The 26,474-nt window shown below is 45.2% G+C and overlaps 1 long non-coding RNA gene across 1 annotated transcript in view; it reads right to left on the bottom strand.

Annotated features, from left to right (window-relative positions):
- Nucleotides 1-9,685: 9,685 nt before the first annotated feature.
- Nucleotides 9,686-26,474, bottom strand: part of LOC108352745 (uncharacterized) — a 41,375-nt gene continuing 24,586 nt past the window's right edge. Inside the window, exons 2-5 of the long non-coding RNA XR_005493256.2 lie at nt 21,460-21,964; nt 14,692-15,704; nt 10,253-10,366; nt 9,686-9,903 (exon numbers count right to left, since the gene is read on the bottom strand). This is a non-coding gene — a long non-coding RNA (uncharacterized LOC108352745). The remainder of the gene's footprint in view (nt 9,904-10,252; nt 10,367-14,691; nt 15,705-21,459; nt 21,965-26,474) is intronic.

Raw genomic sequence — 26,474 nt, forward strand, 5'->3', positions numbered from 1 at the left:
ACAAACAAACAAACAAACAAACAAAAAAAGACAAAGCCAGGAGTGGTGGTGCACACCTTTAATCCCAGCATTTGGGAAACAGAGGCAGGAAGATCTTTGTGAGTTCAAGGTCTTCCGGGTGCATACCAAGACAGCCAGGACTACACAGAGAAGACTTGTCTCAGGAAAAAACAAAAAATGAAACAAACCAAAACACCATTTGGACCTAAAGTGTTTCCTGTGTGAACGCCTATAAAAAGGGCACCATCTTTCTTTGTGGTATGGTGTCTCCACTACACGCAGAGTTAGAAAGCCCCATCCGCTGTGTCCTCTCTAGGACCAACCAAGCAGGGCCAAGTCAGAGCCCTCCCTATCCATCTCAAGCAATCACCTCACTTGACAGTGACATTCTTTTTAAAGGCAAATCAGTGTGAACTCCCAATATCCCAAATTAGATCAAACGCATAAGTTCAAATGAGTTGGTCATTAATTACTCACCGCCACTAGCCTGAGTTTGAAACCAGTAGATCTCATTTTTCACTGGGCTGACGTCCTGAAAGGCACCATTTGTCAGGAGCCCTTCCTTGGTGTTTTTGGTTTTATTGTTTTTTGCCTTTTCCACCATTGTTTCACTGAATCAATCAAAGCAATATTAAATAACTTGCTAAATACAGATATTAGTTCATTTGAACCTAATTATTATAGGGAAATTGTGCAGTGAAAGAACCCCCCCTCCGCCCTCCTCGTCTTTTCTCTTTAAAGCTTTTGTGATGCTCTCCAGGTAAATCCCATGCATAATGTAAGAGTGCTGATGTTGTTTGCATAATAAGCTATTTTCTACCGCAGAAGCAGAAACATTTTATCGCCATAGAGAAAGCTCAAATTATGAATACATTTTCATATAAGTTGATTTATGTGAAAATTACAAATAAATGCAGAGCCGAGATGCAAGTGAATTGTTTGTTCCCAGTTCAAGGAGTGGTGTTATTTGGAATTAAAAAAGAAAACAACCCTACCACATTCTTCTAAGAGAAATATTTCCAGTGTTGTTGGGATGGAAACGCACCCCAGAAGACCAAAGATGATGGGTCCAGCCTGGTCTGGAGGTAACATCTGAGGTTACAAACACTAAACAAAGTTGTTGACATACGTGTTCCACGATACACGTGTTTTTACATGAACTTGGACTACATACATTCTCAACAAACAGATTTGTTGACCCATTTCTTTGGGTGGTCAAAGGGACTCAGACCCCTTTATCACCCTTGAACAAGTATAAAGAGACGCTGAATGTGTGCAGAGGAGGGGCAGGCAGGATTTACGGGACTCAAAATCCACAGGTCTCACACACCTGAATGCTTTCAAAGTAGGATGCGCATTTCTAAGTCCAGGAAAAAGCGTCTCCAAGCCCCCAGGGTTTGCTTCTTCATTAGCATCTTCCACTTAAAGCAGAGAAACTTGACCATCTTCATCAGATCAAAAAGACTTAGCCCTTACTCGCTGTCCAGACCTAGGCATTGAGTGGCCATGCAAGGCCACTTTTATAACTTATTTTGGGGTCTTGTGTTAATTGGGATTTTCTGTATTTTCCTCCAATATTCTGCAACATTTGCAGGAAATTAAAAATAAGAAACAGTGGGTGAAAACACTGCTTTAATGCCCTACACTGGGTTTACTGCCTTGGATTTTGCAGTCCATGAGCATGCCAGCATCGGAAGGGATACTTCATCTGCTATCCTGCTCTATCTAGACATTAGTCTAGCATCAAACCATACAGAGCTGGCATAAAAGTCAGGAGTCTGAAGCAGATGATCTGTCTACACCGATTTCTTTTCTACTAGTCTCTGATTCTACAGATTCAACTAGGCTAAGAATTAATCAATTTTCTCTTTAAATTAGATGAAAAACGATTCATCTTAACAAATATTACCATGTGGGTTAGATGGCTTCCTAATTCAGAAAGCTAAGATAGAAGGTCTTTGAGGAATAAATGCTGGGTGATTCCACCTAGACCAGGTTCCCAGAATAGAAAAAGTCATGGGGATTAGAAGCGTTAATGAATATGGTTGCCCTTTGACAGTAGGGCAGAGGGAAAGGAGGACCTGCTTCTTCTTAATTTCTTTTCACATTTGTTTATTTCTGTTCCCTCATTATGTAATTCACTTAAGGTCACTGAGCTATATGCTTAAAATTGGTTAAGGTGGTGGGCTTTATGTTATATTTGTTTAGGCACATACACAAAAAGTTTGAAGACAGATTTCATGGACATGTACAGGGAGTGATAAGTTCCTTTCACATGTGTCAGCTTTCCAGATCTTAATAGAACAGCTCTATTAGTTTTGAATTTGTTTGTTGCAGGGAGAAGTTGCCCTGTCCAGTGACTTTTAGCGTGCCTCTAAGTGGCTTTTTGTTTCCAATAAGGACTTCAGAGAAACTTGCAAGAAACAAACAAACATCCCAAGCCATTCTTCCCCTTTTTGGGTGACCTAGAGTAAACTGCTTGTTTTAATACTAACTTCTTTGCCCAGAGGTATCCCCACCTACCATGTCTTTTTTTAACATGGATGTATGAAGAAGCACCACATGCAGCTCTGTCCCTCACTAAAATATGAATTTTAGGTAACTGTGCTAACACTCGGAGTGTCCGTGTGCGGTGAGAATGCTGCAGTTCGCAGCCAGTCAAAGGGTACAAGGAGAGGATGTGGATACTCGGCACAGGAGAACACTGAGTTGGGCACAGGTCGGGCATTGTCTCCTTACAAACGAAGACAGCAGACCCTGGTGAAGTTAAGGAGCTTCACCAAGAATGCTTAACTGGAAAACAGCAAAACAGAAACACTGGAATCACGGAGACTGGAGCTGAATCCTGGACTATTATGTTAGCACAAAACATACTCAATGGAGGAAGAAGAGGGTATAAAAACTGAGCAAAACAGGCTGGTGCAATAACCCCAGTAGGGTTTCTCAAGCTTTAAAGAGTCCACATGAATCATTGGTGGGTGATGCTCAAATGCAGTCAGTTCAGCTCACTGGGGTAGGACATGAGATTCTGCATTTCTGTGTGTGTGTGTGTGTGTGTGTGTGTGTGTGTGTGTGTGTGTGTGTGTGTGTGTGTGTGTGTCATGTGTGAGCACACACGTATGTGGATGTGGAAGTCAGAGATCAACCTCCAGTCACGTCATTCAGAAGCCATCCTCTTGTATCTTCTGAGACAGGTCTCTTGCCCATCTGGTTAGGTTGACTGACTAGTAAGCCGGAGGCATCCTCCTGCTTCTGCCAACCCAGCACTGGCTTACAAGGGGCTTCTTCTTCTCTACACTACTCCTGCTTTCTTTACTTTTGCTATGTGGGTTCTGGGGGTTGAACTCAGGTCTCCACACTTGCTGGCCAACCACTATACCAGCCCCCATCTTCCTAGCCCAAGATTCTGCATGTCCAACAAGCACCTAAATGTCTCTACAGACTCCTTCTGTCTGAAAATTGCACTTTGAATGCCAAAGGTCTGAAGAGCTATGTACAATATTGGGGCTCCTCATCCCAGGGGCCATGCTATCACAACAGTAACACAGAAACAGCTTGTCTCTGCACTCCGCGCAGTGATCTCCCTTAGGCGCTATGATTTTTCTCTCAGTGTCTTTTAACTGTGCCCCCCTCCCCCCACACACACACTGTCCTCTGACTCTAATCATGATAAATCTGTCTGAATAAAGACTCCCAACTTCCAGAGGCAGTATCGGTAAGGCCCATGGAGCCGAGTTGTTTGTGGATGCTTAAGTTTTCTCCTCTTCAATCTGTTGTCAAGTCAGCCAACCAGACTCACATCAAAGCCAATTTGAATTCATTTAGTACAATTCCAACAGATTCTATTTCAAAAGGCTCTGCTGACTTCAAAAAAATAATATTCATTACCTGGCCGTTGAGGGAAACTGCTCTCAGGATATTGTACTCCGCCATCCCCTAATTTAGTAATTCTATCAGGAAAAGCAATTAAGTTTGTCTGACATGACTTGTTTTTATAAATCCATGATGCTTACTGCTCTTAATTTAATTCTCCTCTTACCACTTATAATTTCATTCTCATCTGACAGTTCATATTTTCTCTCTGAATGATTCTTTTCCCCTCATATTGCTAATCACAGAGAAGGCTGTGAAGAGCATCAGCCTTGGAGTAGGAAGGAGACCGGAAACTGATGGCTGGTCTACAGGCTCACCTTGGCGAGAACAGGGGTATTTCCCTTGCAGTCACTGGAGTAGTTCTTTGGCACCCAGATGGTACTCGATAAATATTTGCTATCAGGCATCGTGCCAAGCGCTTTGGAGACAAGCAAGATGCTGACCCATGCCTTGCTTCACATGTCACATTAGTCAGGAGGCAGACACTCGAAGAAATAATTATAAAGCAATCTGGGGAAAATGGTTTTGTGCCAGGAATTCCAGGCGCTGGATCTCACAGTTGTATATTCAGTGCTGGAAAAACTTCCAGTTGGCAGTTTCTGTCCTGTTGACTGGAGACCTAGACTACTGTGGTCATGTACAAACCACAGTGCCACGAGTGAAGGGAAGGTCAATTCCCCTGGACTAAGTCCATAAAGGTGAGGTTGGAGAGCCAGCTCGGCAATTGAGAGCACTTGCTGCTCTTGCAGAAGATCTTGGTTCAGTTTCCAATGCCCCTGTGGTAGCTTCCAACTCCAGTCTCAGGGATCCAGTACTCTTCTCTGTTGTCCCTGGGCTTTGGATGCACACACAGGGTGCAGACAAATCAGGTTCACCACATAGAATAAATAAATACTTTTAAAACAAACGTGAAGAAAACCACAACTTCCTATCTCATACCGGGACTTTCTAGGCATGAATTTGTGGAATGTCTGAATCGGGCTGGGGGTGGGGGCCTGCGTGCTCTTCCTAAACAATAAAAATGAGTGTAGAGAGAAAATGGCCAATAAGCGCATGAAGACATGCTCGCCATAACTCATCATTAGGGATAGTCAATGAGACACACTGCACACCCATTAGGGTGGCTATTAACAAAGCAATAGCAAGAAACAAGTGTTGCAGTGGAAGTGGAGAGATTGGAATCCTTGTACGTTGCTGGTAGGAGCATAAGATGACTCAGTTCCTGTGACAATCGGCATTGTATGGCAGCCTCTCAAACAATTAAAAACCCAACGTAGAATCCATCCATTCCTCCTCAGCATACATACCTGGAGGAAGAGGAAGCAGGCATTTGAGCAGATTTATGCACTTACACACATGGCGGCATCGTTTACAGTAGCAGAAAGATGGACGCAACACAAACATCCACTGGCAGGTGGATAAAGACAATACATTTACATAAGCAGGGAGATAGGATTCAACCTCAAGAGCAAGGAGATGTGTGTTATAGCATGGATGGGTCTGGAAGACAATATGCCAAGTGAAATAGGCCAAAAACGGACCAACGCATATCTATGCATACATAGAGTTAAATCTCTAGAAGCAGAAGTAGAATGAAGGCTGCCAGGACCTGAGGGATTCAAGGCTAGAGAATTCCTGCTTGATGTTGATAAGTTTCTTTCTGGAAAATTCTGGACCTGGATGGCGGTGATGGTTACATGATGACATGGATGAGCTTGATGCCATGAGATTATGCACTTAAAAGTCGTCAGAATGGCACGCTGGACTCTACTACAAGGAAAGAAACAAGTATTTGCAGAAGCGTTCTGACGCAGAGAGCTGGAGGTAAGTTTTCAGAGAAACAGACAGACCCTGGTGCTACAGCTACTCCACCACAACTACTGCTAATGTCCCCTGTTTATCACTTTCCAGGCTCATTCCCCACCCACTGGCTCTGTCACTTCAAACACCTGTAGCCCAAGGATTAAGCTTTGTTGGCAAAGTCACCCTTCTTAAAGAACATAACATTCGGGGGTTGGGGATTTAGCTCAGTGGTAGAGCGCTTGCCTAGGAAGCTCAAGGCCCTGGGTTCGGTCCCCAGCTCCGAAAAAAAAAAAAAAAAAGAACATAACATTCAAGAATGTCCATGCATCCCTGCCATTGGCTTTAGAAGTTCAGTGTCTGTCTGTCTGTCTGTCTAGAGAGGTGAGGGTACAGTGAGTATCCTTTGCTGATTAGCCCACACATGGGGTTCAGGTCTGAGTGCCATACTCTGGGAAAAGCATACATCAATCACACACATGACCAAGAGAGGCATGGCAGTGATGAAAGGTCTCAAATCCATGTCACAGAAGCCACGGAGAAAAGTGGGTCTTCTGGTCCCCTTGCCTCACCATTCTAGGGTACTCTAGATAGTTGAGAACTATGCCTGGTGTTGTGGAATCCCTCACCCCTTGAGCAGGATGCCAATATCGACCCAGGTAGCCTGTCAAAGCATAGCAGGGTCTGTATGTCCTTCACGGTCCACAAGTGTAAAAACACTTAGAACATTCCGATTGTGATGATTGAATGTCCACTGACAAACTGACTAAGGTTAGAATCGCAGAGTGTGTCCATGAGCATGTTTCTAGAGAGCCTGAACCAAGGAAGACCGACCCATGAGTACACCACTGATAGGTTGGGGTTGCTGACTAAAAAGGAAAACAAGCTGAAGATCATCATTCATCTCCCTCTGCTTACTGATTTTAAGTGTGGTGTAACCTACCACCCCGTACTCCTACCACCCTACCTTCCCCTCCATGATAAACTGTATTCCCTAGAGCTCTAAGTCAAAGTAAACCTTCTTAAGGTTTCTTCTTGTTGGATATTTTGTCACAAATGCACATGGATGCTCATCATGGAGGCAAACCCAAGGGCAATAGCTGAAGTCATTTCTATTCTGGGTGCCCAAAGAGCACAGAATGTCATCCTTAGGTGCCACAGTTAGGTTGGGTGGGAGGTGGGAGTCTCCAGGAGGTGTGGGTCTGGTGATGCCCAGAGCCTCTTTCTCCACACAGATGACACACATTCCCCAAAATGAAGGACAAGTCTCCATGCGGTCTTAGTAACTCAGCTTAGGAAAAACATCAGTGTGCTGGAACATACAGTCTTGATATAAGTAAGAAATACCTGAAGCAGCCCAAACTCTGTTCTTAGATCTCCTAGAGCAGGATGCCCTACAATACTCCATGCAAAAAGTCATGCGGCCCCTAACTATAAAACCCACAGCGGACTACTGTTGGGAGTTTCTGACCTGTACCAATGAGACTTTATCTGCCATCTATAACTCCCTTGAGTCTTGGGGGACAGGCTCAGAACGGCTCCTAGACTTTTATTGTCTCTTTGTGCCCACCTAAAAGTAAAATGATGTCATGTAATGTCCCATCTCACCATTGACCGTGCAAGTAGCAGGAAGTGCAACCTAAGATTCACTAAAATAGAGCCGTTACCAACCAGTAAAGAGGTCTGCTCCACACAGGAGTCTATGAGGGCCAACCTTGTTCAAACCATCACACACGGGAAACGCATCGGGACTGAAAGAAGCCAGGAACTCAGTTGTTCTGGGTGTCTCCAGAAAGCTGGACTTGGACTCTACAATGAAGGATCCAGGACCATAGACTTTTGTCAAATCCCCAGTGTTAGCTCCATCCAAAAACAGAGGCAGGAATGCTCCCACAGTGCGACTGCTTGTCTGCACATCAGAGATAGAGAGTTAAACTTTAAATCAAGATGGCCTCAGGACCTCTTCTGACTTCTTAGAGTATGATTCTGTGACAACCAGTTTTGGATGCCTTGCAGCCTTGATACAATCTCCTAAATTCTCAGTGCTGAAGCAGGTGACATAAAGGAATACAAATTTGTATAAGAAGCCTGACAGAAATATTTGACTATTGCTTTTATCCTTTAGAAAAACATGTGAGAAGCCGGACACGGACGGTAGCCTGGAATTCATCTTTAGTAAACTACCCACTAACTATTACATACGGGGAAAGTCCGTTCACCTCTGATTTCTGTCTCTCCTCAATGTAAACAGTGGAGTAGGGTACAAAGGCCCAGTTAATCTCTGTGGGTCTTCTCAGCTATAAGTTTTTATCAGTCTAAGATGGTAAATATAACTTCTTGCTCCCCTGTAAATATACAACAGTCTCTCTCACGAAACTTGGTTCATTTATTTCAACATTTACTAAGCATATGCTGTATAAAAATTAGGGTACTGAAAAATCAAGGTGGCAAGCATCAGGAGAAAGAATAATTTCTCCCATGTCCTATAGCAACACTGCAAAGAAATATGGACGACACTGTGTGTGCCTGGAACAATAAGTAAGGGATGTAAGTGTCTTAGTTAGGGTTTCTACTGGTATGAAGGGTCACTATGGCCATGGCAACTCTAATAAAGGAAAACATTTAACTCAAGCTGGCGTACAGTTTCACAGGTTTAATGCACTGTCATCACGGCAGGAAGCATGGAGGCGTCCAGGCAGCCACGGTGCTCGAGAAGGAGCTGAGAGTTCTACTTCTTGAGCCACAGGCACCAGAAGTGAAGGCCACACACACCTCATTTGAGCATATAAGGCCTCAAAGCTTGCCTCCATAGTAACAATGTCCTCCCACAAGGCCACACTTGCTAATAATGCCACTCCCTATGGATCAAGCACATAAGTCTCCCGATGCAATTCATATTCAAATCACCACAATAAGAAACAGTTAGCGTAACCCAAGGTTTCCTAAAAAGGACAGGAAATGAGCAAAAGATAAGCATGATGGGACCCAGAGGAGATATACCATTCGACTCTGCAGAAGCAAGTCCTAGAAGGCAATCCCGAGAGCCACCCATGGAACCATGGGAAACCAGCAGGTTCAGTAAAGATGGACAGATGTTGTCACCACTGTAGCCTATTTCAGCAGGAAACACAAGGACAATGACTGGGATAAGCTATGCAAGCGAAGGTCATCCAATAATTCCAATGGTGTCTAAGTGCTAAGATGTGCTAGGCAGCGTCTTCTGCTCAGTCCTCTTAATAGGCTCATCTAGCGCTGCCACGATCATGCTTGTTCTACTTGCCGTACAGATCTCAAGATGCTGGGAAGGGGGCATTTTGCACCTGGCAGTGCTCTTTGAAGTAAGTCACATAGGAGAAGTCACAAGCAGTTAATAGGAAGAGGAGGTTACCTCATACAAGCAGCAAGACTTTACTTCCTGTGGCCATGGAAATCATGAGCTAACAGAGCACAGATATTCTACTATTCACATGGAAATATTGTGAAAGTAAACAGATAACACAGGTAGATGGGTACGGCATGGGTAGTGGTATCTATCATGACATAGTCACCCAGAAGGAGCATTTAGTGTCGGTGTCAGCGGGAATGGTAGTGACACAGAGCAGTGCCTGATTTGGACAAACATCCCTGTCACGTTGGAGGCATCTGCCTCCTCTCCGATGGTTTGCATCGAATCTAAATAGTGTCTGTGTCTACAAATCATTATTCTCTGCAAGCCCATGTCTGTCACTCGCTGCGCATTAATGTCGTTTTCACCCATCTTTCTAATACCAGCTCGGTCGGTTACATATCCTGCCTCCTCCCCCATTTTGAATGTCTCTGTTGTTTATTGCACAGCTCTCACACAGGACTTGTCTGAATGGTCTGGGTGCTCTCAATTGGATCTTATCAGAGATCATGGTTATTGGAACTCCGTATTTTACAGCTTCCATCTCATTAATGCCAGCACTAATTTGTGGCCCAATCCAATACCACCCCCCATAAGATCTGCATGAATACACACTGGATTTCAATCTGCCATTCAACAAGCACGGACTCCTTTATGTTCATTATTAGCCAATCAAACAGCCCCGGATTCTTTGCTCTGCATTTTTTCCATAGTGAAATCATTTTGTTATTTCCAAAGCAGTTGCTTGGTAGGAAATATTCAGGAAGGGGGGCATAATGACACCAGCGCCAGCCTGTCCTCTCTGCTTCCTTTTTCTTACAGACACCACAGCTCCAACCTGGAAACTGATTCAAATTAAGTCATCAACTTTGGGTCCAAAATCCTCCTCCCTTAAAAGCTCTTGCTCAGAACCCCCTCGTGAGGTACTTTATTCTTTTTCTCGCCCTCCAAGGAGTAAAAGGACTGCCGAGAAGAAACTAACCTACCCTCTGGCTGAGACTCAAACCAGGTTGACAAACCCAAGCAAGGCACTGGATCAATGCCGTGAGTGCTGGGGTGACCTCATTCTGATGCGGACCTTTTTATTCTCAGGGATGCTAGGGCCTAGGGTCATTATGATGGCGTTCTCCTTTGTTCAATTTACATGGTTAACTGACTTCCCTTTCACATCATTTCAACCCCATGCATCATTACCAGAAGGACTCCATTCCCCTGGTAATGTTCTCCATTTCCTGTTCCCAGCAAATGCCTCGGCCTACGACAAATTTCAGCTGTGATATTGGTTCAAGCAGACTTGGCTGTTCAGATCTGGAAATAAATTAAAAATTGGGAGGACATTAGTAAATACACGGAGACAGCAAATGTTAGGGTGTTCTCAGTCAGTGAAAAGAGGCAGTGAAATTCAAGAAGGGGTCATTTTCTGTTCTCTCATTAATGACTGAAGAAAGGCGACCAGAAAGCTGACTATCTCCTCATATAGTAAAGACCTGCCAGGTACTACCTTACTACTTCTCTCCAGGTCCTCATTCTTCATTCCGAGTTCCCAACAAGTAGACTCTGAGGTACAGCGGTGGATTTGGACATAGTTTTCACAGGAGGCAAAGAGAGATGGAGGGAAAGACAGACTGTGGCAAAATTACACCATCGACTCAGCCAGCCCCAGAGAGGGTCTGAATCAGGGGTCCTCCTTCAGAGTTGTCCCCAGTCCAGGCAGAGGAACTGGGCTTTCTCGATCCCTTCTCAGACATAGGTCGTGGGCTGTGTCTATGAAGCAATACTGACTTTGGACAAGGATGCTAATTCCCATGGAGGGACATCAGCCTGCCTTGTAGCCATTAAGAAAATAAACTCTTGGTCATGCAGGTACTGAGAAGGATTCAGAGCAGAGACAAGGCACGTGGCAGCCTTTTATCCCAAGAAACATCTGATTAACTACCCCAGGCTGAGCAGGCTCTATGAGAAGACATTTGCTAAAGCCACTTCAATCGAATCTGATGTCTGCCCACGATCTGCAGAACAGATTACTGTTATGAGATTAAAATATGCATTCACTCTTGTTTTCTCAAAGTGCAAACCTCTACGTGTGTACCACAGAAGAGAGAACTGGCTTTTTGTCTCATACCAACCACTTCTGTGCCTTAAAGTGACTCTTAACCTCTGCAGGACTTTGCTTCCTCAGCAGTCCGACCAGGATGACAATATTTACTGCACCTTCCTTTCAGGGTTGTAAAAAGCATCAGTGCACATGAAACATTAGATAAACAATAAAAGCTTATGCAGATGGAATTTATAATATTTGGCAAAGAGAACATGCTCAAAAAGTACACATCAAATGACTATGAGAATACAGTAATAGCTTTTCCCATCTCCCCAAGAGTCTATGGCCCCTGGATTCCTTCCAGCACGCTGACTCTCTGGGTGCCTCAGGCTAGAATCTTGGGCATAACCTGAGAGAGATTTAGTGCAAAGAGAGGGATACACCCTCTGCTGTGACAAATGACACAACTGAATGCCCTCCACCCTGACATCATGGCTTAATTCTCCAAAAATCACAGGAGCTCCCTTGGAGCAACTGATAACACTGTCTATGTTTTGCCTAAAAGAATAGCTCTTTACCAATGGTGTCTAAATAATTGTTCCTGTCAACCTAGCTTGTGTCGAGGGATCCTGAGGAGGCCATCATATGATACGGTCTAAAATCCTTAATCCCTAATTCTGAAACCCAGAAAGCTCTGTAAACCAAGTTTCCCCAAGGCATTTGGTGGGAAAACACAAGCATGTGCAAGACTGTTAACGGAAACTCTACCCCATGGTGCTTCCTGCTGTAGAAATAAGACCATTTTGTTACTGTGCGATGATACCCTGACCTCTGATGGGAATATCCCAACCTCCAGTACACTGCTTCTCAACCTTCCTAAAGCTGCAAACACTTTAATACCGCTTATTTTATTGTGGTGATCCCCCATCATAAAATTATTTCACTGCTACTTTTCATAACCGTAATTTTGCTACTGTTATGAAATGTAATGTAAATGTCTGCGTCTTCTGATGGTTTTAGGCAACCCCTGAGAAAGGTTATTGAACTCCCAAAGGGTCTCAACCCACAGACTGAGAAGCCCTGCTTTAGTATCACACATCCTTGAGATGCCTCCAACACGCATGCTTTAAGGCTTCCCGTGTAACACTGGGTGGATGTGCTGGTGTGCTTTGTGTCAACTATACACAAGTTAGAGTCACTGGAGGAAAGGGAGCCTTTCAGACACACAAGATCAAGCTGTAGGCAAGCCTGTAGGGCACTTTCTTAATTGGTGATTGATGTGGGGGGGACCCAGCAAATTGTGGGCGGGATCACCCCTGGGTAGGTGATTCTGAGTTCTGCAGGAAAGCAGGCTGAGGCAGCATTCCTCCATGGCCTCTGCATCAGCTCCTGTCTCTAGGGAACACTTCTGCTTGAGTTTCTGTCCTGACTTCCTTCAGTGATGGACTACAAAGTGGAAATGTAAGGCAAAGAAACCCTCCCCCTCTCCCCACCTTGATTTTGGTCATGGCGTTTCGTCACAGCAATAGTAACCCTAACTATTGTGGCTTAAGTCTGAAATATCCCTGCAAGCTCGTGTTTTGGGGCATTTCTAAGACCCTTTGGGGTCTGCATTTGTTGGGACTCCATAGAGAAACGCACCAAAAACACTTCTGCTGGTGTGCTGCAGTTTCCTGCAGCTTCCACAGACCGACAGCCACATGTGCTGAGGCAAGACACACGGAGGACACGTGATGTTTGGAGGGTGTAAATAGGACTCGATGGACAGTGACAGAGGTTGAGCACAGAGCTAGCTGTGCAAGACTTGTGGTCTCGTGTCTTTGCTGATCTTTGCTTCACTGAGAGAAGCAAAGTCCAGAACTTCTGGCATTCCTCCTGGCCCCTCCTACTGACTCGAGTCAAGGCTGAGGCCTGGCTGTCTCTGCTAGGTTGTGTCACCACTGTTACAGAACTGAAATGCTGGAGTGTTTGAGAGTGGACTGAGCTGTCACTGCCTGCTAACTTGCAAACTGAACTGTCCATTTCCAGACATCACAGACAGGAGTTGCCCCAAAGAACCTTTCTTTTTTTTTTTTTCCCAAGCTGGAGACCGAACCCAGGGCCTTGCGCTTCCTAGGCAAGCGCTCTACCACTGAGCTAAATCCCCAACCCCCCAAAGAACCTTTCTAAACAAGTCCACTCCCCCACCCCCTCCATTCTTTCTTTCTCACTACCTCTGGTGGGTGGTAGGCTACAAGGGAGGTTAAATCATTTAAGAACCATCATTTTAAAAAAAAGGTTTGAAAAAAATCCGTTATACTCCTGATCACAGTCTTCTATCCCTGACTGTTGTGGAAAGGTACTTGAGCAGACATGTATGAAGTCCCTCTGTTCTCACCAGAAAGACTACATCTATGGCATGACATCATTTATTACTGTTGGTTCATGAGTGTCAGAAAAATCTGTCTGGAAATGGGTTAAGCAAATAAAGGGTTTATATGTAGGATGGTAGACCTACACGTCTCCGGACCACAAGCCTTAAAAATCAATCAGTCAGAAAACAAAACAAACAAACAAACAACAACAACAAACTCTCCCTTCTAACAGCCAAATAAAATGAGTAGGGAGCAAGCACATCTCTGGGCACCACCTTTGACTTGCAGCAATCTTGGCCATTCACTACCACCACCCGAGGCCCATCGACTATAGTAGCAGGAAGTCAGAAATTCTGAATGACAATTATTTTGCTCTAAGGATAAAAAGAAATCGATGAGGGAAATCTGCACCCATCCATCTTTGAACTGGAAGCAATTAAGAATCGCTTCTAAGGAGAGAAGGATAAAATGGGAGGAGACAGCCACAGCCCATTTGCTTTAACACGCCCTTAGGGTAAACTGAGAGCTGGGGTGGGTGGGGGTAAGAGTCCAAGGGCATGGAATAATCCTAAACAAGGGAGCCTTGGGACACAGGCACGCCATGCTCCAAGATGGATAAAACTGTCACACAGATCATTTGACAGAATCCAGATATACAACAGTGAAGTTTGGTAGTCCATGTTTGTCCATACTAAAGCTGATACGGGAGGATCACAAGTCTGTGATGAGCCTAGGCTACAAGTTAAGACCTTTAATAAACAACTTTTAAACTAAAGAACAGAATGTGTTTTAATGCTTTCTCACAGCTACAGCCCCCTCTGTCCCTTCCTTTCCCCCACATATTCCCAAAGTAAAAAGGAAAGAGCTGAGGGGAGAAAGTGTTACAACTTTAAAGTGGGAAAAGCTGAATTCTCAAACACAGTAAAAGAGTGGCGGGGACTCATTTGTTTTACATTAGAACCGTTTGCAAAGACTGCTCACAGGGAGAAAAACAAAATGGAACAAAGTGACAAGAAGTCATCCAAACACAAGCGAAGAGGCTGAAGGAGTGCCAGAGAAGCCAGAAGGGAGGATCATGGGAAGAGAGAAGGCAACTTGTGTGGGTGGAGGGAGCGCCTGCGGGTAGGGCGGCGAGGGGAGGGGGGAGGAGGGGGAGAACGTGGAGTTGGGGGGGGGTGGCGCTGTGGCCAGGCCACATCTGCTGGCGCAGCACGTGGGCGCAGCATCCCAAGGAAACTCACAGAAGGAAGGCTTTATTTGGCTTATGGTTCCAGGACAAGTCCGTCACCATAATGATGGGAAGATGTGGTGATGCGGAGGCATGGCAGCATGGCAGCATGGCAGCGGATGGCAAGGATGACAACAGGAAAAGGAAGTTGAGAACTCGTGTCCTGGAACTTCAAGTCCTAGTCGAGACTCTCTAAAGGCCCACCTCCATCGACGTACTTCCTCTGGGGAAGCCACGCCCTCCGAACTTTCCACACCCAGCACGTCTTACCACGTTCCACCTCGGCTCCAAGGGCCGAGGCTAAGGAAGACATTTCTCCTTCAAGCTACCACACTCTGAGCTGTTACCCTGCGGCAAGATTCCCAGCACTTCCCCCCTGAGTTATGGAACAGCCTTCTGGTCAATTCCTTTACGGTTTAAAGTTACCAAAAGGAGTTTTCTTTCTTTGATAGTGAGAAATGAATTCACATAAATAGAAAACTAAGATTAGAGGCTGGAGAGATGGCTCCCCGGTTAAAAGCACTGGCTGCTCTTCCAAAGGTCCTAAGTTCAATTTCCGGTATCACAACCATCTGTAATGAGACCTGATGCCCTCTTTGGGGCGCAAGTGTACATACATACAGAGCACTCATATACATAAAATAAATAAATAAGTCTTTAAAAAGAGGAAAACTAAGATTAACTAAGGGGCTGGAACGATAGGTCAATGATTGGCTCTTCCCGAAGACCCAGGTTTGATTCCCGGCTCTGTAGTGTCAGTTCCAGGGAGCTCAGAGCCCTCTTCTGCACCCCATGGGCACCAGGTATGCAAGTGGTACACAGACATACATGAAGGCAAAACACAGTCACATAAAATAATATTTTTAAAATATTTATTGATTTGTTTTGTGTAAGTACACTGTGCACTGTCATTGTCTTGGATCCCATGACAGATGGTTGTGAGCCACCATGTGGTTGCTAGGAATTGAACTCAGGACCTCCGGGAGAGCAGTCTGTGTTCTTAGCCACCGAGCCATCTCTCCAACCCTGTAAAATAATATTTTTAAAATAAGATTAAATAACTGAGTTAATAAGAGTTACAGAACAGGTTTATATGTTACAAATGTCACCAATATATAATGACATGGTCAAAACAGGAAGGGGGGAGTAAAAGGAAGTGGGGAATGCTAATTTCCTCATCTTCCATAGCAAGGAGTTAACAGACACCCACCTAAATGGAAACACCTAAGTTTAAACATACGGTTTTCAAAACGAAATGACTCAGTGTTTCTCATAATCATTTTATAAATCTGAGAGAAATATTTAATGGAATAAAGGATGCTTACATTCAAAAAATGACTGACTTAGCCAAAATCTTACAGATGGCTCAGTCAATCCAAAGTTCAACACTTTACCTACAAGGTTCCGAGCGTCATGCTAGGGACTTACAATGGACGCGGTCCTTGCTTTTGTGGGACTTAAGTGTGTTCTGTGGAGACCAGAGATCAGGTGAACAGAGAACTAAGCAGGAAGTTCTCACAGCGATGACTGCTGTGGGGAAGAGATCAGGTCCTTTCAGAGATTCGACAATGAAAACAGACATTGGCGCAATTACTGAAAACGATTGGCTAACATCAGGTGTTTGAGGGGTGACAGGTAGAGAAGGGCGAAGCTTAGGTAGCAGAACCTGAGGATGTAGCAGAAGAAGGGAGGGAGGGAGTTGGGATCCCAGGGGTAGAAGAGAAAGGTTTGTTTTCTCGAAAGTCTACTCACCATTCACAGTAAGTAGGAAGAAGCAGTGGGAGGCTGGGAGGCTTGAGGGAGCGAGCTGGCTGCAGGGGAAGAGTAATAACCAAGCATTCCTGAGGACTAGGGAGGGGTGGGGCTGCCATAAGGCAGTGAGGCCCACTTGCTTAAGAGGGACGTAGGCAAATCCCAGGTCAGGATTTTGCCAGGGACATGTGACTGAAAGAAAGAACCCAAGCTATCTAAAACACACTGATCATCATGAGCTCTGATCAAAGGGCAGGAGAGAGTGGTGAATTTCAGAGAAAGAAGGGTGAGCAGCAGACAAGGGTGTTAAGTAGCAGCTGCAGCCCAAAAGTGTCAGAGCTATGGAAAGTAGAGACTTCAAACGAAGTGCGGAGAAGTGGAGCTGTAACATGGGAGATGTGGCCTGGGGGTTGGTAGCTGTGACAGTAAAAAGATGAAGGTCACAAAGGTGGTAGTAGTCACTTCCTAGACACTGGCGTCGTCAGGTGTGGTGACATGTCTTAGTGTCTTAGGGTTTCCATTGCTATGAAGAGACATGACCAAGGATGACGTTTAAATGGGACTGGCTTACAGTTCCTGCCATTATTGTCATGGCAGGAAGCATGGCAGCATCCAGGCAGCCATGGGGCTGGAGGAGCCTAACGTTCTACATTGTGATCCAAAGGCAGCCAGAAGACTGCCATCCCAGACAGCTAGGAAAAAGATCTTTGCCACAATGGGCAGAGCCTGAGCATAGGTGGAGGCCTCCAAAGCCCACCCCCACAGTGATACACTTCCTCTGACAAGGCCACACAGCCTAATGGTACCACTCTCTATGGGCCCAGAACATTCAAACCACCTCAGTCAGGGTGACTGTAAATGGCCGTTGGCTAAGGCCTCAAGTCTGAAGGGCAGGCCCCAGCACCTGGTCTTCCCCTACAGGTAGGTGCGACGGCTTTTCTCTGTAGGGGACTCATTTTTATTTCCTCATGTTTCACATTCATAAGATGCCCTAGGAGATGAGACTATAGGATAAAGAGAGCACGGCCTGGACCTGTCAGCCTGACTCTGGGTAAGACTGGCGCCAACAAAGTTGATGTGAGAACTTCCTTGACTACTTTTGCTTCCCACAAAGATGCCTCACTAGGGGTCTTCACGGCTCCGCATGGGATGTAGGCTGTCCAGGTAAGGCTCTGTGGAGGGAGCGTTCCACCTGGAGACAGGAGAGGCAGAATGAGGAAGAGACCAGGAAATGCTACATTATGCCATCATTAGGCGCCATACTGTGTAATTCTCGGCAGGTTGTGCATTGTACAAACCATATTCACAGTGTAGACAGAACAGAACGAACTTGGATATTTTTCCTGACAAGTTCCTGCAGATGACAGTTAAGCATTTTGTTCAGATCTTCAATATGTTTCAATGAGCATCTAGCAGGCAGAAAGTAAAATCACTTGCGGGAAAAATGGATTTAAAATATCTATATCTGTATCTATATTTATATCTCTATATATGTCAATATGTGTCACATAGGCCACTGGTAGTCCTCAGGGTCATGTTGTCATATGTTACCTTTTATAGCACCTCTTGCCACCAATACACGACCTCAGGCAATAAGAAATTCAGACGAAAAAGAAAAGTGTGGGGAGGTTTAGTAAGTACTATGTGATAGGTTAAGCACACACTGGAATGACGCCGAGACAAAATGTTTATCCAGATCACCCAGCTCCGTAATCCCCATGCTTCCCATGCTCCAAACACTGCCTCGCTAAGAGTCTTCAATGGAAGACGCTCCTATGTCCTCTGAGCTTCTACTGCAGTGTACTCTCCTGGATGCCTTCACACAGGACAGCAGGTGGCTCTTTACCTTGTGCTCAGGATGAGGAAAGAGCCCCGGAGGGGTTCCCCAAGATCACACGGCTTAGGTAGCTAACGTACTTTCTCTTTCCCCCTTCCTCACTCCACGAATCACCATTAATTCTCCTGGATTCTCATACCCAATTTTTCTAGGCATTAACACAAAACAGCCTCTCTCCTGTCTAGAACATTCTTTGTATCCCTTTAGCACGATAATCATCAGAGATCGCTTACAAAGTCAATATGGTAGCCATCATGTGGGAATACATTGGTGTCCCCCAAAACGAATGAAGAACGAGAGTCAAGCGACAGCTTCGTCTCGTTGAATAAACTTCCTGTTGCCGTGTGTAGTGTTCATTTGGTTGAGTTATGAATTTCACCCTAAAGATTAATTCGGCCCGCTATAAAGAGCATAAGAATTAATATTCAGCCAAGATATGAATCTTTCTTCATTTTCATTTTAGTGGAAATCAATTTGTTAAACGACTGTTGAATGCCATTTGTTACTTGCTCACTCCCACTTTGCTGCTCGAGTTGAGGTACTTGAAAACATCTGTGTGAACACTTTCCATCAATACTCCCAGATTTATACCGCCGGCTTACCGTAACTGCTATCTCTGAGAGCATTATGAATTAAGCCCTGCAATGATACTAGATTTTATTGGTCTTACGCAACAGAGCAGAGATCAATTTTTTTAAAAACTCACAGTCAGAGTTGTCTCAAGAGTGGGATATAGAAATGACCTCTAGATAGAAACAGAGAAACACACCACCAGAACCCTGGGTGTGGCCTCAATCAGGACTTTCACTAATGATGACAAAGGCCTGAAGGAAATGAGGGAAGAGGTGGCCCTTGGCTCCTCATTATTCAGGCCACTGAAGCAAACACAAGGCAGAGCAGAGTAGCTCACACCAGGAGACCAAGAAGCAAAGACAGACAGAAGAGAGGGTTCCAGAAGATAAGAACCCCTAGGGACACATCTCCCATCTCTGGTGACCTTCTTCCTACTGCTAGATTTTGCCTCCTGAAGTTCCCAGGGCATTCCACAATAGAATTACCAACCAGGATCCTCTGGCTTTGACCATAAGAGTCTATGGCAGATATTTCATATTCGAAAAAGATTGCCTGCCTAACATTACCATGTAGTTTAACTCATTTCTCACAACGGTCACTAGAAGAATACGCCACCGTCTCTAAACCAGATCCTGAACTAACTCTCCAGTCCACTCTGTCTCTCCTGCTTTGATCTCCCTGTCCCCCTTCCCCAAAACTGAAACAACAAAGTTCCATAAATGACTGCCTCAGAGTGGCTTGAACACAGAGATGCATTGTCTCTTGGTCCTAAGGGTTCAGGTTAAAAACAGGGTTCTGAAAAAAAGTCTTCTCCCTAAAGGCATCAGGGTAATGTCTGGCCCAGGCCTCTTCTCTAGGTTCTGGTGGCTTTCTGGCAATCTTTGGTGATCCTTGGCTTATGGTCACATCATCCCAAGTTCTACCCCTGATTCACACGGTGTTCTCGCTGTTCGTACAAGCATAACTAAATTTCCCCTTTTTATAAGAACACCGATCGCAATAGTCTATTTCCTACTCTCATAAGATATCCAAGATATGGTAACTTTACAAAGAAAGTGAGTTTCTTAGCTCACAATTCTGGCAGCTCAAAGGGCTTGGGCAGGTGTTGGTTGAACCCTGGTGAAGCCCTTCCTGGGTGCCTCACCTTCCTGGGTGCCTCACCTTCCTGGGTGCCTCACCTTCCTGGGTGCCTCACCTTCCTGGGTGCCTCACCTTCCTGGGTGCCTCACCTAGGTTCTGAAAGCAAGGTAAAAGCAAACAATGTGGAAGAGACCACACCACAAAACCAACCCAAGGAAACCACTCAGGGCTCAGGCTCACTCTCAAGAAGGCCTAGTGATCCTGCGATGAGCTCCATTCATCCATTTAAGGGCAGCTGCCTCAGCAGACCCCACCTCCTAAAGTTCCCACACCTCCCACACCTCCCCAGCTGGAAGTAAACCGATGTCTCAATCCCACTTGGAAAGGAGAAGAAAGCAGCCACGATGGGAATGGGGACGGGGGGAAGGGGAGTATGATCAAGTATTGAGCAGCAGAACAGGACTGAAGCCATGAGGGCCAGCAGAAAGAAGAAAAACAGACAACCTCAGGAATAGGAGGTGGGGGGATCCTCTAGAATGTACCAGAGATCTGGGAGGTGAAAGACTCTCAGAACTCAAAGGGAGGGACCTTGCATAAAGTGCTCTACAGTCGGGAGAAGGAACTTGTAGAGTCCACCCCCCAGTTGAGGACCAGGACATCAAGTCGAGGGATGGGGTTGCCATCCCACAGTCAAAAACTCTGACCCAGAATTTTTCCTGTCTGAAAAAACTGCAGGGACAAAAATGGAGAAGAGCCTGAGGAAAAGGAGGTCCAGCAACAGGCCTAACATGGGAGCCAGCTCAAGGGGAGGCCCCAGGGCCTGACACTATCACTAATGCTATATTGTGCTGAGAGACAGGAGTCTATCTAGCAAAGCCTTCCTCTGAGAGGCCCAACAAGCAGCTGAAAGAGTGAGATGCAGACACTCACACCTAACAGATGTTCAGAAACCAGGGAGCCCTGTGGTTGAATTAGGGAAAGACTGGAAGAAGGTGAGAAGGGCATCCCCATAGGAAGACCAGCAGCCTCAGCTAACCTGGATCCCTGAGATTTCTCAGACACTGAGCCACCAGCCAGGCAGCAGATACTAGCTGACTGAGGCCTCTGACATACACAGCAGAGGACTGCCTGGTGTGGCCTCAGTGAGAGAAGACACACCTAACCCCCCAGGGGATGGGGAAGACAGGTGAGGTAGGGCTGGGGGTGGAGGGTGGGGCAGAGGTATTGGATGAGGAGCAGTCAGAGGGCAGACAGGGAGGGGTATAAAGACTGGACTGAAAAAAAGATTAACGAACAAAAAATAATGAAAGGAAGGAAGAAACAAACAACCTTTGGAGACCACACTTGAGCTATATCCAAACCCTACCTCCCATCTTGTCAGATTTGAAACATTCCCTGTGACATCATGTAACTAAGTTACACTGACAAACTGTTTTCAAAGGTGGTCTCATTCTTCAGTCGAGCCCGTGATCCCTCAACATGTGCCTGTCCCACCATCTCCCCTCTTCCAAATGAAACTCATGCATCAACAGTGCCTACCCAGACTCGCTCTTCCCTCTCAGAGTCTCAGGAAAGCAGGATTCTCTTGCTCTCCTTCTCAGTCTGTCCTTATTCCCTTTACCCTCTCTGGTGCGGGGCATAAATCCAGAGCCCCGAGTGTGCTGCGCTAGGTGCCCTGCCAGGTAGGTATACCCCACGTTCCTCAGCCTGGCATCATATGTTCTCAGCAAGGTCCTCAATAATGATTACTTAGCACGTTGTCTTATCTTTTTATTTATATTTTGCTAAATGTCTCCAAGCCTGTTGGAACTGAATCCATTTCTCCTTCAGAAGTGCTTCCTCCCGTGGTATCGGTTTTCATTGTCTTGAGCCTCCTCTCTGTTCCCAGGCTGTTCTGCATCCTCTGAGGCTGTCTGACTGGCTGGGCTTCTGTCCCATGTCTTCACTCGTCCATACTCAAACCATCAGCCATCTTCTGCACAGTGATATTCAGCTCCAGGAGTCTAATATACATCTCCATATAGTTATTGTTGCATATCTGTACCTGGATGGATAAATTAGTGATAATCTTGTTAGAAACATAAAGTGCCAGCCTAGGGAGCTAGGAATACAGCTATGTGGTAGAGCACCTAACATCTAATATAAAATCCAAATACTAGAATAAAACCCTCTTTCTCCTATGACCTTTACATTTAACAATGACCACCCCTGGACTGGAGAGATAGCTCAGTGGTTAAGAGCACTGACTGCTCTTCCAGAGATCCTGAGTTCAATTCCCAGCACCCACATGGCGGCTCACAACCATCTGTAATGAGATCTGATGCCCTCTTCTGGTGTGTACTTACATATAATAAATAAATAAATAAATCTGAGAGAGAGAGAGAGAGAGAGAGTGTCACTGGCTGGCTAATAAAGACTTAAAAAAAGAAAAAGAAGGGGGGAGGATGGGGAGAGGAATACCCATAAAGAAGGGGAGGGGGAGGGGTTAGGGGGATGTAAACCGGGAAAGGGAATAACACTCGAAATGTAAATAAGAAATACTCAAGTTAATAAAAAAAAAAAAGAAAAGAAAAAGAAGAGAATGGCCACCCCTGACCTTGCAAGACTCTCCAGGCAGAAACTAGCAATCACCACACCTTGTCAACCCCCTGACCCTAAACAGAAAGACACACAAAAGTCTAACATATCTTCCAATAAATGGCTTTGGGAACAGGAAACAGGAAAGAAAAAGGAATAGAAGGCCTTGGGAGGCTGGTAAGACAGGACAGCTTCATTAGAACCTGATTGTCCCACAGGCATGACCTGAGCTTGATCCCTAGAACTCACACCAAATGGATAAAAAAAGCTGCTCAGGGTGGTATGTGTTTAGCATCCCAGTGCTGAGGAGAAAAAGAAAAGCAGAAACCTGGGCTTGAGGATGAACAAAACAAACCTCATAGTCTAGTGAGCTCCAGACCAAAGTGAGACCCTGTCTCAATAAAGGAACAGCACCCAAGGTTGTCCTGGGTGCCACATGAATACACACACACACACACACACACACACACACACACACACACACACACACACACCAACTGTAAAGAAAAGATTTTCATTGGATGTACTTTTTTGGCATAAACAACCTTCCCGATCTGCTTTCTTTCTCTGGCTACCTCACTTTAAGCTACAAAGAAGAGATACATAATTATTATAACAGCCAGCAGCTCCAAAGGTTGATTATTTAACTGAGTAGCCATCCAAGGAAAGTTTGCTTCAAATCTGAAAAAAAAAGAAAGAAAGGAAGGAAGGAAGGAAGGAAGAAAGAAAGAAGAGAAAAAAGAGAGAGAACATCTTTATTGTTTTTAGTCGAATCTCCTCTTTAAAAAAAGTGTAAAGCAAACATATGACAATTGCTGATGTGTAAGAGAACTTCCTAACAGTTAATGATAGAAATAAAATTCACCTACAATCACTATAGTCAGGGAGAATGACTACAAATAACTTGTTTCGTGGCCTTGTTGGAGGAAGTCACTCTGGGGGTGGGCTTTGGAGGTTTCCTCCTGTGCTCGGCTCCACCCATTTCGGGAGAGAGCTCCTCCTAGCAGCTTGAGGAGGACAGACTCTCCTGCTTGCCTTCAGATGGATGCAGAACTCTCAGTTTTCACATATACATGTTCATTTAGACAGTTTTATTGATATATAACCAAAATTACGATAGTCTTTGCTTACTTATAGGTTACGTATAATGAATAAATTCCTGCAACATTAAGTGGCTTTGATTGCATAAGTGATATTACTGTACAAAGACTTTTTTCCTGCCTGCATCTCCAATTAGTTACTATGTAGAAATACCTTTGAGTCTCATCCCCAGGATCATGGTTTAAAAAGAAAAAGAAGAGCTTTATGTAAAACCGTAACCTAACGCCACGTTGGGTCCTTAGATGCTGCTGCAAAGCCTGCTAAGCACAACAAGACAAAGGAATGATGAGAGGTGTGTGGCTTAAATCCCTAGAGACAGTTCCCAAAATAAAACCCCCAGCAAACAAAACCCCCAGCTTTCCACTGGGAGAGCATACACCCCCACACAGGGAAGACTCCTTCCCACCCCTTTTATTTTTTCCAAGTAATTAGAACGTCCTCACACACCCACGGCAGGAGTGTGGAGGCCAGAGGGCAGGAGTTGGTTCTGTCCATCCGTCACGTGGGTCCCGGGGATGGAACTCAGATCATCAGTCTTGGCAGCAAGTGCTTTTACCCACTGAGCCATCTCACTGGCTTGGCAGGTGCATTGCTGGGCTTGCTCTGTGCCTCATGCATTGTATGTTCAAAAAGATGTACAAAGATGTAAAGTCTTCTGATCAGAAAATTTAGTGTTATGAATGATGAAGTTTACTATAAGTCAACCCAAAAGGGTGTGTCAGAACGCCTGGTTCTGTGTAAGTTTTTCTGGTGGGAGGAAGGGAATGAAATGAAAAGCGACATTAGTAATCATTAAGGGTGTCATGGCCTCTTTCTCCAGACACAGGTGATTATCTGGATGTACTACCTGGAGACTAGCAAATCAACTCTTTCTGAAGCATTAGACATGCTTAAGCAATGGTCTATGTTAGAAGGGCGTTTGCTTCATGACCTCGTGGTCTGAATCATTATCTGATGCCTGATTACTGCCCGGCACTGCTTTAATGTTTGTCCTTTCAGTGTCTTTAAACATCGGCTGGCCTTGGCTCCACTTAAAGAAACTGGTGATGACTCCTTACCTTTTTCTCCGACTGAGGGAGGGTAGCAGGGAGGGGGGAGAGACAGGAGGAGAGGTTGGGGAGAAGTGGGGTCAGCCCAACTTAGCCTGAGTTTTCAGCAACTGAAGAATGTCAGATCCCCTGTGTTTGTTTTCTGCACTGGGACCTATGTACATTTATTCATAGCATATCTGGTCCTTCCCATGTATATGTAACCTTTAATCAAAATTATGTTTTACATTTTAGGATCCAAAGAACGTAGGCAAAGATGCTATGTGTCCATAACTAGAGATAAATTTATTGGTTCAATGGTAAAGCTCTTGTCTAGCATGTGTAAGGCCCTGGGTTCAATCCCCAGCATCTGCCAAAAGAAAGGGGCGTGTGTGGTTGATGAGATATGGTCCCCATAGACACCTGTTTGAATGCTTGGCCCGTAGGGAGTGGCACTGTTAAGAGGTATGGTTTTGTTGGAGTGGGTGTGCCTTTGTTAGAGAACCCACGTGTTGCTGTGGGGGTGGGCATTGAGGTCTCCAGGGCTCAAGTTATACCCAGTGTGGCACACAGTTTCCTCTGCTGCCTTCAGATCAAGAGCTGGAGCTCCCAGCTCCTTCTCCAGCACCATGTCTGCCTGCACGCTGCCGTGCTCCCACAGTGGCCATAATGGACTACACCTCTGAAACAGTAAGCCAGCCCCACCTAAATGTTTGTCTTTATAAGAGTTGCTATGGTCGTGTGGTCCTGGCATCTCTTCACAGCAATCAACCCTAACTAAAACAGCATGCGAAGCTGCCTGCCACACAGACCCTCACTTCCACTGGTGTCGTTCCTGGGAAAATGACCCTTCCCATCCCGGGAGCTGGCTCCCTACAGCAGCCACAGAATGGGGTGGAATTGGTCACCTCCAGGCTGAGCTCTGCCACTCCCTTACTTTGCAACACTATACAACTTTGTTCTCTTTGGAATGAGAGAAAACAAACCAAGCTTTGGGTTACTTGGGATTTAAGAAGTAGTGGAAACAGAAATATAACTCAGTGGTTAGCGTTTGTCTGGCCCTATCACCCAAAGTAAACTAAAAAATAAATAGATATAAATAAATACATAAATAAATAAGATGAATGGAAGCAAAATGTCTGACGAAAAATCTAGCAGTGGGTGTCTGTAAGTACAATCATCTACTAAAGTGTTTCCATTGCTTTTCATGTGCGTGCATGTATGTGTGTGTGTGTGTGCATGCGTGTATTTGTATGTGTATGAGCACACAAATACAAGTAGGTACACATGTATATGTGTGTGTTTAGGGTAAAGGCCTGGAGCTGCCCTCCTGTCTTCCTTCCTTCCTCTCCATCTCATTCACTAAGGCAGAGCCTCTCAGTTGAACCCGAAGCTCTCCAATATGGGTAGTGTGGCTAACCAGTTTGCTCTGGGGATCCCCTAATTCAGCCTTCCCCGTGTTTGGATTCCAGTCAGCCCACCATGCCCACCCAGCATTCTCCTGGGCTCTGGGGGTCCCAACTCTGGTCCCTGTGATTACGCAGCGAACATTTTGCCCCCTAAGCATTTCCCCAATCTTTCTACTGAGGCCCCAAGTGTTAAAGGTTCGTCTCTTTGTAAATAAATCACATTTGAAAACCTGAAGCTCGAATATTGTAGCTATTTAGTAAATGTCAAACAAGAATAAGGTGGTGCCTTTCCAGGGTAGATAAGAGTCATTTAGATTCTTGAAATTTTCTTATGCTAATGTTTAAAACATCAGTCATTAGACATTTCCCCGCCATCTTCTAGTACAATGCAAAGGAGAAGGAGCAAAAAGGACAAGTTCTATTTGCAACCTGTGGCATG

Source organism: Rattus norvegicus, chromosome 14 (assembly GCF_036323735.1).
Source record: "Rattus norvegicus strain BN/NHsdMcwi chromosome 14, GRCr8, whole genome shotgun sequence".
Lineage (NCBI taxonomy): Eukaryota > Metazoa > Chordata > Mammalia > Rodentia > Muridae > Rattus > Rattus norvegicus.